The sequence below is a fragment of the Elgaria multicarinata genome, chromosome 5 (genome assembly GCF_023053635.1).
Source record: "Elgaria multicarinata webbii isolate HBS135686 ecotype San Diego chromosome 5, rElgMul1.1.pri, whole genome shotgun sequence".
NCBI classification, from domain to species: domain Eukaryota; kingdom Metazoa; phylum Chordata; class Lepidosauria; order Squamata; family Anguidae; genus Elgaria; species Elgaria multicarinata.
Window position 1 is genome coordinate 109,422,992 of NC_086175.1, and position 12,205 is coordinate 109,435,196.

Consider the following 12,205-nt stretch of genomic DNA (forward strand, 5'->3'; position numbering starts at 1 on the left):
AAGGACCTTGTGATGAATATTGTCTAATCTAGATGGAAAAAAATGGATAGCAGTGTCAACTGGGGATCTAGAGGTATAACTCAGTGAAGCCCTTTCCAATTGGTCGATCACTCCAAACGTTCTGCGCAGAGGGGCTGGCTAGATGCTCCTGGATGTTACAGGTCAGGGCCAAGGACACTACTGACGCATGCAGGAGGATGTTTGAGAAGGGAAAACACCTAAAATGTTACGGGTTGAAATTGTAAACTTGCTGTGTTAAGGCATGTCTGTAGTAGTTAGGAAAAGGCATTGAGTGCAACAAAGAAGCTATCTCATCTGCAGAAGTGAAAAGAAACAGCATTTGATAAAATATTTGGATCTGCTTCTATTTACTATAAAGAGTCTGTGGCACTGTAAAGAGTAACTGTGTTTTATTATTAAGGCATGAGCTTTTGTGGGCTAAACCCACTTCATCAGATGCAGGAATGGATAGAAACAAGATGGAAAAGTCACTTACAGGCAGATAGAAAGCAAACATTCCATTTCAATTTAAAGAGGCATCTACAATATCACAGTAAGCTACAAGATGGGACTTGAATTTTACAGGCTGTAATGACTAAGGCATTCAGATGATTGGTACTCTATAGGAGGTGCAAGTGTTCAAGGCAGCAATCCTATGCACCCTTTCCTTGGAGTAAGCTCCACTGAAAAGAGTAGGACTCATTTCATAGAAAACGTGCATAGGATTGCACTGCATGGTCGCTTGCACAGCCCAGCTGCTACTGTCAGGTGATTATTCAGCCTAGATAGCTCTGTTTTAACTTTTTTTTTCTTACTCACGCAAACAATGTAAAGAGTTTTCTTTTAATTTCCTGTTTCTGTGTAAACCAAACGCAAGAGCCACATCATACAAACACAGGAACACGTGCAATTTAACGTTCCTGCCATCTCTCTTTGATATACCAAAAATGAATTAAATTTTCTTTCATCTGCAAAATACTAGTTGCACAACATCGGAAGATAGTATCAAACTGTACTTTCTACATTTTTGAGAGAAACCAAACCAACATTTGGTTTTGGAAGGAGAAAGATGCCTCTGTGGATTCATGCCAGGCATGAAAGATGTTTTTGAGTTTCTAGAATTGTAGATTATTATTCTCTGATAAGTGGTAGATTGAAAATAACCAAACTGTTTTCTATCCCAATGTATCCATGCAGGTCAACATCTTTTGCCACATGCCACAATCAGATCTAACTGAGGTTCATTTGGTTTTGGAAGGTCTACTCGGACAAGTACGGCACCAACCCATGTAATTTTGTTCTTTTATCTTGTAACATTCCTTTTAATGGCATTCTGTGGATCTTTTGTGACTTATTGCATCAGTTGTGTGGTTATGTGTGACTGATGAATTTGGTTATTTGGCTCATTGAGAAGGCTGTATTGGGCCATATACACACAAGGGTTTCTGTCCCTAAAATATTGTTCACAGGTGTTAACACGTGCCATCGTGTGTGGCATTTTTAAGAGGCCATTCCTGCTTATTGCATTCTGGGTTTTACACAATCCACTACATATAATGCCTAGGCTTCAATCCTATGCACGCTTACCTGGGAGTAAGTCCCACTGAACTCAACGGGGCTTACTTTTGAGGATTGCGTTGCACACTGTTAATCTTTTTTATTATGTTGTATTGTCATTTTTTATGATGTTCGGGTTATTGCTTTATTGCACTATAATTTCCATATGATTTACACTCCCCTAAAGACTTAAGCCATTAAATGAACTGTACAATTCTTCCCCTCCGTTTTGGGGAATAGGACAGGCTAAACATCCCAACTACACAAGTCCGGTTTGCCAGGGGCTGGGAAGGGGGAATGAAATTGCGCGGATTTCAACGGATTCGTTCCTGACTCAGCGACTGGAAAAGCAAATCCAGGCTTAATGCCGTCACTACCACGGCCTTTCCTTTCCCAGGCGCGGCTGTGCCGTATTTGCTCCCCTCCTCTGCAGCTGTTCCCTTTCGCTCCCCCTTCTGCCCTTATTAGAGGCGCTCCGCCGTAGTAGTGACGCCAGAGGACAACAAAGCAGCGCGGCTTTGGACTCGCTTTCGCTGCCGCCTTCTCCACTGGGGAGTTCAGGGCGCGTGGCGAGGGAGGGAGCAGGGAGGGGCGAGGGAGGCCGAGGGGCGCAGCCGGGCGGGATCCTACCCGGTCCCCGAAACACCTTTAGGCGGGAAGGTTGACGGCTGAGAAGCGCCAGGACGGCTTGTCGTCTGTTTAAAAAGCCTGTAGTACTTTACGCGCGTCTCGGGGTAAAGCGCGGGCTTTTGTAACGTGCAAGCCCAGGAGGCGGCAGGACAGAACAGCTCAGGGGACGTTTACACGAGCCCCGGGGCTCTGAGCCGCCTCCCGCCCAAGCGCTTCTCTCCCTCCTGTCTGCGCCCTCGCTCTCCTTCCTGCTATAAAGCTGCCGGAGGCGGAGTGGGGAGGAGGACGCAGTTGGTGGCGTGCCTCTGCCAGGCAGCCATTCCCTCCCCCCCGCGCCGCCTCTCCCCGCCCTCCTCGCGCCCCTGAGGCTTTTCATTCAATACAGAGCGAGAGCGAGGGAAGGCGGAGCCGCTCGCAGCCCTGGTTGTAGCGCATGGAACGAGCTCTCGCGTTTCCCTCTCGGCCAGCGGCAGCTGCCACATCTTCGCCTTTTCCTTGAGCTCACGCCAGCCGCGGGGGACTCCGCGGCACTTCCCATCGCTCAGGCCATCTCCGACGCGCGCTTTTCTCGCATCCAGACCGTTTCTACACCACCGCTGCCGCCGCTTTATTCGGAACTTCTCCGGCTTCGGGCAGGGTAAGTAGCCGCTGGGGGATTAGGCAGGCTGGCCGAGGTCAGCATTTCCCTGCTCTGTCCTTTCTTTCTCCTCTGGCCTCCACAGCGTTGGGCTTAACCTTGCCGGGATGCCCTGAGCCGGGAGAATGGAAGGCTTCTTCTACCTTGGCAAGGGCCATGTGGGAAGGCTGAGGGCGCCGCAACTCCGGGTCGCCAATTCGTTTCCCCTTTGCAGATCAGGGAGACGGTGCGCGTGGATTTGGGGGTGGGGTGGGGGTCGGCCCGCCCCATTGCTAGAAACCGGGACGCCGGTAGACATGTGCTCAGGCGCTCAGCCACATGCCGAGGCGAGGCATCCATTTTGCTGCCGGCGTGCTGCATGATGCAATATTTATAGTGGTTGGCGCGAGGCGTAGGAAGACGGAAGCACGCGCCCTGCCTTGGTAGATCGAAGGCCGGGGTGGGTGGGAGGAGGGGGCACACGCGGGTTGACCCCTTCCTGGCGGGCGGACGAACTCTTTCAACTGTAGACCACTGGCGCTGATCTAATTCGGTTTAGGGATTAAAGAAGTCCTGCCTTAAATGGTGCTTTTTTAGGTTCCCGCGGCGGGGCTGGTTCTACATGGTGAGTCACCACTAAGGCACATCAGCCCGTGCTTGGTTCTCTCTTCAGGGCTTTAACAGGGGCTACCCCACGATCACGAACGTCCCTTTTCCACAACCGGTGCTATTGCTTCCGAGGAGGCGTTGGCTCGGGATGTCTGCCTGATGCAATTAAGCTACGGATTAAATCAGCAGCGACCAATGAGCAACCTATTTATGGTAAAGAAACTACTCGTGGTGGCATTGCAGATAGCAAGGAAGGCTGTGTTAGGGGATCACAGCCGGAAGATGTTGCTCACATTCTGAGTTTTCTGTTTATTGGTGTCAAAAGTCTTTCAATACATTTTTTAAAATAGGGTAATCACATAAGAGTTTGCAGCTGCCTCCTAAATCCCCCTTATAAAATAAAGAATTGAGCCAGAACAAAGCAGTCACTATGAAACCAAACAAAGGCAGATTGCTTGTATTTGCCTAGTATTTAAAAACATAAAGCTAGTTTCAATGACTTTCCCCCATCTCCTGCCTCTAAACTGCAGTGGAAACTTTTAGTGTGATTGGAATGGATGAATGCAACTTGTTTGCTTAAGCTTGTAAGGGAAACTGTTCATGTTTGGAGCAGGAAGTTACATTAGGATGGCATCAAGAGATGGTTAATCACCCCTGGTTGTCTTGATTGCTTTTTAACTAGCTTGTTGTCAATAGTACCCCCAGCAGTTAGTATAATGAAAAGATACCACATCCCTTCTTTCCACAAAATATAAGCAGCAAGTTTTAAATGTTGATTTCTTCCTTTTTTAAAAAGTCTGATCACCGCTAACAAGGTTTCATTTGGAAGCCAGTGGCTGATACACAACACTAATGTAGTTTGGTCCTTAGAACTGACATTCTAAAGCCTTACCCATATCTCTTAGTGTTCTGCTGCTAGACCATCTGTGAACCGCCCAGAGAGCTTTGGCTATTGGGCGGTATAAAAATGTAATAAATAAATAAATAAATAAATATCAGAGCCACAGCTGACCCAGGTTCCAGGATATGTTCTGAAGGTAAATGAGGCAGCCACCTTACTGAAGCTAAACAGGTCTGATCTGGTCTGTACTTGGAGAGGAGACTACCTGGGAACCATATGTAGCCACCTTGAGTTCCATGATGGAAGGAAGGTGAGATATAAACCTAACAAATAAATAGTGTGTCGCAGTGACATCTAAGCACATCTATTTCCTGCTGGATGATACTCCTGGCGTGAGGGAACCAGTTGATAAGTTATAAGCAGATGCTTTCAACTAAGGGCTCATCTACACCAAGCAGGATATTCCATTATGAAAGTGGCATATGAAAGGCAGGAGCCACACTACTGCTATATAGTGATATTGAAGTGCACTGACAACTGTTGGGGCCCATTGACACATACCATATACTGCTTTCATACCACTTTCATAGTGTTGTATCCTGCTCAGTGTAGATGTGTCATGGGCCCCAACAGTTGTCAATGCACTTTAGTACTGCTATAAAGCAGTAGTGTAAATCCTGCAGTGCACTTCAATACTGCTATAAAGCAGTAGTGTGGCTCCTGCCTTTTATATATTGCTTTCATACCACTTTCATAATGGAATATCCTGCTTGGTGTAGATGAGCCCTAAGTCAGACTAGTAATAATTAATAAAATGTATTTATATAGCGCTTCGTTGCAAAGCGCAGTACATGAAGTAAAATAGGTCAGCAGTTTACAAAATGCAATAAATACAATAGTTCTAATAAAAGACCTTAACTGGATTTAAAAGAATATAACAATAAAACCTTAAAATAAAAGCCATACAAAGTGTGTTGTGGTCACCACAAGGACCATCAGCATGCTCTACCAGCCAAACCCCTCTATTCAAAGAGGAAGATTTTCAAACCTCTCTTTAACACCTCCATTGGCCCTTCTATAGCACAGGATTGTGTATGTTGAGCAGTTGTGACTCTTTAGGCAAAAGTCTCTCCTAGTCCTGATGCTCTCTTCCTAGTGCTGCCCAAGTCCTGTGTACGATGCCTCCATTGGAAGAACACATGTTGCACAAAACAAGGGACTTGGTCGATGTGGGAGGAGCTCTTCCTAGTGCTGTCTGAGCCCTTTTCAACACAGAGAAAGTCAAAATGGGAGGGGCGGGAAGATCACATCAGTGGGTGCCATACCCACTGACATCCAGCCCTCCTAGTGTCTGGTGGGGGGAAATCCTCCCCCTTGCTAAAATGAGTTCCCTATCCCTGGCTTGAGGGTTGCTGTGACTTGCTGTTGTCATCCTAAATTATAGGCTGATGAAAAAACATGGCCAATGTCTTTTAGAAATGTGAAAAAGTGCTATCTTAAACCAAAACCAACCCCGAAAACAAAGTAAGTTTAAGAAAACTGATACAAACAATATATCAAATTTAGGTATAACTATACTTATTACAATAAAATCATATTAGTAGAAAATATTTTAATCTTAAAGCAAATACATACATTTAAAATTTAAACAGAATAGTCCACATACATCAAACTTTAAACAAAAATCCCCAAACGCGTTTCAACCATACAGGTCTTCATCAGTGGGAAAAGGATATGTGGATTAAAAAAAAAATTATACAAATATTAAAAATAACTTTTTATGCCCCAGATATAGGGAGTTTCTATCGGACCTGAAAAGCAGAACGAAGAGAAAATAATTGCCAAATGCCTATTGGTGCTCTACAGCCTTTCTTTTGAGCCCAAGATTTTACTCTAATAATGATAATTTACCCAAAGTTGGCTCTTGTAAATCTTCAAACTTGTAACAAGGAAGACGGGGAACTAATATTTGTATAATTTTTTTTAAAATCCGCATATCCTTTTCCCACTGATGAAGACCTGTAGGGTTGAAATGCGTTTGGGGATTTTTGTTTGAAGTTTGATGTATGTGGACTATTCTGTTTAAATTTAAAATGTATGTATTTGCTTTAAAATTAAAATATTTTCTACTAATATGATTTTATTGTAATAAGTATAGTTATACCTAAATTTGATATATTGTTTGTATCAATGTCTTTTAGAGACAATGGCCTGGTTCAGATGCAAGAAGAAACCATAGTTTGCTGTAACACAGATGACCCAACATGAGCATTGAGAGCTCTCTGCTTCCTAGGATGTGCAGGGAATAAGATTTAAAACTCGGTTTTAATGAAAAAATAACAGTACAGCTATGATTAATGTGTGAATCAGTTCAAATTAATGCAGGCTTTTACCCTGCTTTATTAATTTTGTAATTATATGATTTTTATGATTTATAATTATGGTGTAATTATCTGACAACAAGCTCTCTGCTTTGTTTACACTTGTCTTTTGAAGACTTTTGCCTGTAGTTACATTCTCAGGACTAATTCCTGTTGCTTTTGTTGTTCTTGAAAATAATCTGCTCACATAAGTAACATAACAGATGAACCTTTAGGCTATTGAGATCACAGCAACATCTATAATCTCTATTCCTCATTTAGAATATAAACTGTGATGGAAGTTGTCACAGCTGTGAACTACTAACTTGTAGATTATGTTGGTAATTCACTTGCCTTATTTGTGTGCATTGCATGAGCTGAGCAAACTAGTAGCTGGGTCTTGCAGTGTTTTGTTTCTTTGATATTGTTGTGCGAAAAGAAATACATTATATGATAAAATTGGAAAATTGAATAAGGCACTTAGGCAAGTATTCATACCTGGGCCTACATAGTGATATGATTTGCAATCATGCTTCCAATCTAACCATGTCTTCCAACATAGGATTTTGTGGGTTTTTTCCTGTTGGCTTAGAATTAACTATGACCAGGTAGACTGAGAACACAATTTTGGTTGCCTTCCTAATTAGCTTTCCCTATGTTTCAGCATTCTCAAGTGATCAAGTACACCCTTCAGGCTTGCTTACTTTTCCCCTTTCTCACTTGGATTCCACCTTTCAGGATTGGCTATGGGTGCCATTACGCATTCACTGAATTCAACACTAACCATGGTTAACTTTAAAAGCAGAGGTTGAAATCCATTTCTATCCATAGTCTCAAACTCTGAAATAAGCATAAGATGGGTGCTCAACTAAGCACAGACAGGATGGTAATTGAAGCTGTTGCTGAAAAGATAAGTGGGGTAGAATTTAGGGTTGGCACTAACTGGCCAAAATTGGTCTGTTTCATTAGATAATTATTGAGTAGTCAAGTATGTAATATAACCATCACAATGAATATAGAGAATTATGCTGCTTGCAGAAACTCTAAAAGTCTCCAGAGTAATGCTACCTATTTGGTACCCTGTGCTTGGTGGCGTGAAGAGATCTGGCTCTACTTTGAGCCTTGCTGATTTGTTATTTTAGGAACAGAGGAAACTGCCTTGTACTGAGTTAGAGCATTGGTCCATCTAGCCCAGTACTGTTGACACTGATTGGCTGAGGCTCTCCAGCTTTATTCCCTGCCCCTACCTGGAGATGCCTGGGATTGAGCCAGGAACCTTTTGCGTGCAAAGCATGTGCTCTACCACTGAGCTACGGTCCTTTCCTATTGCATCAGGGACACCCACCCACCAAATGCACCCTTCAAAATAGTGCCAGCCTCCTGTATGATTTATTATGGTGCAGGAGTATATGGAACAGCACAGTCTACAATTTGCACAGTGTACTATATTACACATGTGATGCTTTAGTGCAGCCTTCCCCAACCTGGTGTGTGCCCCCCACCCACTCCAAACTGTTGGGTTGCACATTCCTTAATTCTCAGCCAGTTTGCTCCGGAACCTGCTTGGTGCAACTTGTTTCTGGCTTGGCATCTTCCAGTTCTGGCTCGCTGCCAATCCTGCATCTCTCTGAAGATGGCTTGGGTGTGTTTGTTTCATACTTCCTTCCTCATCACAGATGTCTGCAGTTACAACATAATAGCAATTGCTTCTTGTAGTATGAGAAGCTCTCCTGAGTGTTTGCAGGGGTAAGGTGCCTGCTCCAATGAGGAATGAATTCATGTCTAGCCCTAACTGCTTCCAAATTTGGCAACAAAGGGAACCTGCCATTGTTATCAGATGACACCAGCTTGCAATAAAAAGGCTACCACTTACACAAGGGCATTTTTTGCTTGGGGAAGGTATATCACTTAATGGTAGAGCACCTGCTTTGCATGCAGAAGGTTCCAGGGTCACTTGCTGACATCTTCAGGTAGAGCTGAGATCCTTATCTGTGATCCTGAAGAGCTGTTGCAAGTCCTTGTGGACAATACAACTTCCATCTTTAAAAATAAGTCAGACTTATTGGGGTGTTTTTTTTGTCGCGCGATGAGGGCTGGAAGGGGCAGGAGGCAGACAATGTCATGAGAGGAACCCATGAAAATCTGTCCAGTAATGAGCGTGCTATAAAATGCTCGTTTGATGGAGCTCCAAGTCTCCATTGGAATATTTCACTGATGGAGAGCCCACCATCCTGCTAGGCTGTTGATACCATCACTTGACTCCTCTGACAATTAGGAAGTTTTCCTTCATGTTCAACTGAAACCTGTCTTTGGGATAACAAAACTTTGGTTGGCCAGTAAGACCAGCAAACTTTATGGACCCTGTATTAAACAACCTGTTCCTAAGAACCAGAGGGAGGATATGGTGAGTCTGAGTTACTGCTTCTGAGTCACCCCAGATGGGGCTTGCAACTCTCTTTCAAGTCACCTCCCTTTAGGCCTCGTTTTTTCTCGGGGCTCAGCCTGTGCTGTTCTGTGATCCTTATTCTGGACTTTCTCCCCCGTTACACAATGGAGCTAGAGCTGTAACTTGAAGTAGGAAGCTGGAGCAGCAGAACAGGAGCATCTTTGCCCTTTCCTCACTCCCTCCAACTTGTTTTACAATCATGGAGGAAAAAGAAGGGGAAGGAAGGATTAAGGAGCTCACTCACCTTCCAGTGGCATCTCCGCCGGCTGCATTTTGTAAATCAAAGAAATTAATGATGTATTTTGTAACTTTATTTTTTTTTATGAATTGTTGAAAGTCACCCAGAGAGCTTCGGCTATGGGGCTGCATAGAAATGAAATTATTATTATTGTTATTAATAATAATATCCAGCATAACATGCACATCAGACACATGAGTAATGAAATATCTGCCTCCCATCTCTTCTCCCTCCCACTCTGAGCTGGGAGAGAGAGAGAGAGAGAGAGAGAGAGAGAGAGAGAGAGGCATAGTGCTATCTTTGCCTTTGTTCTTGAAGGATGCTCTAAGCTCAGAGCATCAACTGGGCTCAGAGGCAAGCCCACATGCCTTTGTCTTCCTCCTCCAGCTCCAAGCTAGAAACAGGAGGCAGTGGCTTGTTATGGCTCTGTGCATCCACCTGGCCAGCACAGAGCCAAAATCGTTCCCAGTCTTTAGCCAAACTTTGGGACTAGGGAGGGGTGAAGTTCATCCCTTCTCTTCAGCTCCAAGTTCAGAGGGAGCCTCACATTCATCTTATTCACCAGAGCTGCTTCTCTGTTCGTCATGGTGAGTGAGACTATTGAACCCTGTTTAATTTTTTTTTTTTAAAAAAAATATATAGCACTTCTTGGAGAGTTGATCTGTAGTTTGAGAATAAATGCCCTTCTGTCAGTTTGGTCGGTGTGTTTGTGTGACCTGCGTATTCCACTAGCTTTCAAAGAGAGTTTTGTAAGCTCCGTCTTAAAGCACCTCCCTGGTTTTTAGCCTCTTTTTCTAGAGGATTATTAGCCAGGCTTAGTTCTCCCTCCACCTATTAAGTGTGCTACACTCTTTCTTTTTCTAATCCCATTGTCCAGTAGAGCCCTGCCAGTTAAGTCACTTCGGAAGAGATGCTTGTGGAGCTTGCATTCTTGGTTTCCATGGTGATGTTACAACATGACCTGATATTTTATGCTGCCTAGCCCTCTGCTAAACCTCTAAACTCAGTCATAGTCTTCACTGAGGTGGTAAACCTGCGTCTGTGGAGGCTGCCCCTTTTCAGAGAGCAGGCAGGATTCATCAGTGAATGATACCCCATGCAACTCCCCCCCCCGCCCCCAATCCCCACAACACCACATAGAAATTATGTTAGGAGTGGTTTTGGCTACCTTAGCCTTCTTCCTGACATGCTATTTTCCCTATGTACAGGAAAGATTTTTGTGTACTTGAATATCGATACAGTCATTTGAACACTGACTGCAGTGTGAAATGGTAGAAATCAAACTCAAATTTACCTCCACAGTGGAAACTAGGCCTCAGTCACAGCATAGGAATGTAGGAAGCTGCCTTATTAGAACATTAATCCGTTAAGACCAGCGGCTCTCCAGGGTTTGAGGCAGGATTCTTCCCTTGCCCTACCTGGAGAAGCCAGGGATCGAACCAGGGACTTTCTGCATGGAAAGCAGATGCTCTATCACACTAAGCTATGGCCCCTTTTGGATATCCCTGTATTGCCACAATTAAGCATTCATTGTGACCCAAATTCTAAGTTAACATAGAACTTTCTGTACGGATTAGAGTGACAGAGTTCCGCCATTTTGATCACCACGCCTAGTTTGCTGTTGTCCTCTGGCAAGTGTGATGAGCTCCATCCTTCCTCCTAATGTCAGAGCTTCATTCCATGAAGCTGATTGATGGGAGAGTCAGGACAGATAAAAGAAAGTATTTCTGCAGCATATAGTTAAGGTATGGAATTTACTTCCACAAGATGTAGTGATGACCACCATGTTGGATGGCTTTAAAAGGGGATTAGACAAATTCCTAGATGGAAAAGGCTATCAATGGCTACTAGTCCTAATAGCTATATGCCATCTCCAGTATTAGAGGCATTTTTTCCAGGCCTTCTGTGGCAGAGCTGTGGGGATGATCCTCACTCCTTTTCTTCCACTTGGAGCCAAAGAGGAGGGCTAGGAATAGTGGTTCCTCCTGCACAGGTCTATGTTTCGAGATGGATAGGGGACTAGGATTGTCCCTCACCTTGCATTGCAATTTGGGAGCACACAGTGCGGGTCCAGGAGCAACACCTTGCTCCTGGATTAGGGGGAGCAAGGACCATAAATCTCTCTTGGCAAGAATTCGTTGACCTTTGTTCTATATCAGCTTTTAATTAGCAAGGTTGAATATGTATCCTGCTTCAATTTAATTTTTCTTCCCTAATTTAGAGAAGTTGTAATTCTTCACTTCTTTTCAGATAGCAACTAAAATATACCTATGAAACACATGTGTATATCCTTCTTGCTTACATTATTTGTTTCCCCTAATTTTGGATTTACAATGTAAGCTGTTTGCAGACACGTGTGTGTGTGTTTGTACGCAGGTTAGTGGTGGTTATGAAACTGCTAGGTGTCATATATGTTGATAGTGCTGTATAAAAATGAAAAGTAAGTAGTAAAAAAAAAAAGGTGTGTGGGGGAGTGAAATCTTGCACCGCCGAGGTTTTAAGAAAGAATGCGAAAATTGGTGGAGTGTGGGATCTTTCTGTTTTGTGTCTCCTCCTCTGCTGTGCACGGAGATCTGTATTCTCATTGTATTAAGGAAACTGGCTGTATCAGGAGGCCTTGTTGCTAGAAAATCTGTGAACATTCCGTTTTGACTGAGAATTCTTACTACTCCTACCGAACTCTTTGAATCAACCGCACAAATTGCGCCTTTTCTTTTTCTTTTTAAATGGTAGTCCACAAGGAAAGTGACACCACCTCCTGTCTTTAGAGATAACAGCCTTATTCAGCTGTACGGTTTTGGCTTATCTGGTTAAGCAACGATCTGCTCTGGGTACTCAATGTGGCAGAGAACTTTTTGAAAGTAAACTTCGTTGTGATGGTGTAAATTTAAAGAACACGTTCTATAAA

General features: G+C 43.7%; 1 protein-coding gene across 3 annotated transcripts in view; it reads left to right on the forward strand.

The window, feature by feature from the left end:
* The first annotated feature begins 302 nt into the window (after window positions 1-302).
* Window positions 303-12,205, forward strand: part of SLC7A1 (solute carrier family 7 member 1) — a 55,897-nt gene continuing 43,994 nt past the window's right edge. The window contains exons 1-2 of one of the 3 annotated variants that reach the window (XM_063126997.1): window positions 303-399; window positions 1,198-1,289. The gene's annotated coding sequence lies outside the window, so the exon portion shown is untranslated. Of the gene's footprint in view, window positions 400-489; window positions 554-1,197; window positions 1,290-2,586; window positions 2,825-12,205 lie in introns of those variants that run through there. The other 2 variants (XM_063126998.1, XM_063126996.1) reach the window with 2 other exon arrangements.